Below are 2500 nucleotides of genomic sequence, written 5' to 3'. Positions count from 1 at the left end.
TTATTATTTATTATATTCATTTCATATTTTTACTATATATTTCTTTGGCATTTATTTATCTATTCATTGTTATATATGTATGTATATTTTTTGATAACATTCTGTCACACAATGATATGCGATGAGATGTCATGTCACTTTAAATAAGCATATATTTTTATTTATATTTATTATTATTTTTATTTTTATTTTTATTTATTTATATTTATATTTGTATTTGTATTTGTATTTTCATTTCATTCATTTTATCTGGATATTTATCCTTATATTATTATATTATTTAATACTATAAGTTATCATATGACACTTTTTAGGATTCACACATTTCTACACCACTCACTTCACTTACAATGTTACACCCTCGATCAACATTCCACACACACCGGAGCTGTTTTGTAATAACATCACAACAATTTATTGTATTTTTATCACTATTGTATTAAAAACCATTGTACAACCAAACGTAACCCACCTCCAAGGAGGGAACGCGGTCTTACTCAGACTATGTATACCGCCAGCTTCACTCCAGAGTCACATTCCTCTGAAGAAGCATAGAGCGAAACCGGTCAGGACGGAACTAGACCCGTGACTTCTTTTTCCACCTTCATCAACTTGTCATAATGTACCAACATATATATATATATCAATAATTGGCCTATGAGAACGAATCTTATTCATTATATTCTACTTTTTCTTTCAATTGGTATTCTATATCTTTTGTTATCTTCGATTTAAGTTATTCTATCATGTTCTGTTTTGTTTTATTTTTCCGTTTTTGATGTTACTTTTATTTCATTTTATACTATATTAATTTATTTTCTTACCATTCTATATTATTCAATTTCGCTTTATCTTATTCTATCTTAATTTATTTAATTCTGCTAATGACGATCCAAAGTACGGGCAATAAACTTATTATTATTATATCATTATTATTATTATTATTATTATTATTATTATTATTATCATTATTACTGTTATCATTATTATCTTACTATCATTATTATTATTATTTTATTATTATCATAATTGTTATTATTATTATCATTATCATTATCATTATTATTATTATCATTATTATTACTATTAGCATTTTGCTTCAAAAAATCATAGTTGAGGAGCCTACGCCAGGAGGCACTGAGTAGCTGCGGCCGAAGCCGTCACCTTTGCTCTATTAGGCACTCTGGGGACTGTTTGGGGGCAAGTAGTAACAGTCACTCCTAGGAATCGGAGAGGAGTGCGGGATTCGAACCCACGACTAGGCGAATGCGAGACCAGCAAGTTTCTGATTACGTCGCCAGCTCACAAAAAATTTATATTTTGACTAGACAGATCATAATGATGCCTAGCTAATCTATAAATACCCAAATTTGTGTCAACGACTGTACTATAAAAAAAAAACATACTGAGCGAAATATTATGGCACACATGAACGCTGCAAAATGAAAAATCATGACACTTGGTTTACAAAGACTTTTGTTCCAAAAATTATCAACTATTTTTTTTTTTTACTTTCACACTCTGTATATGTAGCCCCTCCCACCAACCCTAATTCAATTCTTCATAGACAACTAGAAATATCTAAATCACTAGGGGAACAAGGAAATCTTACGACACGTATATATATAGTTCGACAGTTCAAAAAGTATCGCTCAAAGGGTATTTGATAACAAGGTCGGTATGCGAAACATTATGACGCTGAGTCAATGTCTAGGTACTTTATCTATTATCTATACGGCATAGTCTGTCGCTGCCCATAAAGAACTATATTACAGGAACACCACCACGCGTGTTCCGTTATTCATCGTCCATTGTTTCGTAAAGTTTCGTATAAGAGGCGAAACTTTTTGGAATGAATGTATAGAAGGACACCGGAATAATCAAGGACCTTAAGTAGGAAACATCTTGATTTTATTGTACTTGATTATTCATTTATCTATTTATCCATGTGTATATCTATTAATTTCCGTAATATTTATTTATTGATCAACGTATATGTTTGCTATTAATTCTTCATTTATTCATTATTATATTTATTTTCTTTATCATCTATTTATCTATTTATTAATTTTATCATAAACGCGTTAATCAATAATTCATTTATTTATTCATTCACTCTTAGTATTTCGTCATAGAGTAGAAAGAAGGTAAGGAGCCTACGCCAGGAGGCGCTGAGTAGCTACGGCCGAAGCCGTCACCTTTGCCGTATGTACATGCGCTTTGGGGACTGTTGGGGGACAGGTAACAACCATTGCTGGGAATCGGAGAGGAGCGCGGGATTCCAACCCACAACTAAGCAGGTAGTACAAGCTAAAGATGACCATTCTTTCATTTCAGTGGATATTATCTTCCAATCATATAACTGCGTGATTCTGGTCCATAAGGGTCACCTTGAGAGTATTTACAATTGGGAGAGAGAGAGATAGAGATAGAGATAGAGAGAGAGAGTAAAAAAGAGTATGAGGGAGAGAAAGAGAGAGAGCAAAAGAGAAACAGAAAG

At 32.0% G+C, this 2500-nt stretch overlaps 1 protein-coding gene across 1 annotated transcript in view; it reads right to left on the bottom strand.

The window, feature by feature from the left end:
• The window catches only part of LOC143032585 (uncharacterized), a 40541-nt gene that overhangs the window by 18544 nt on the left and 19497 nt on the right, over positions 1-2500 (bottom strand). The gene's annotated exons all lie outside the window — the stretch shown is intronic.

This window comes from Oratosquilla oratoria, chromosome 14 (genome assembly GCF_046742065.1).
Source record: "Oratosquilla oratoria isolate Oo_2021 chromosome 14, ASM4674206v1, whole genome shotgun sequence".
Taxonomy (NCBI): Eukaryota; Metazoa; Arthropoda; class Malacostraca; order Stomatopoda; family Squillidae; genus Oratosquilla; species Oratosquilla oratoria.
Note: the sequence above shows the minus strand (reverse complement) of the source record. Positions and strands in the feature narration are given on the sequence as shown.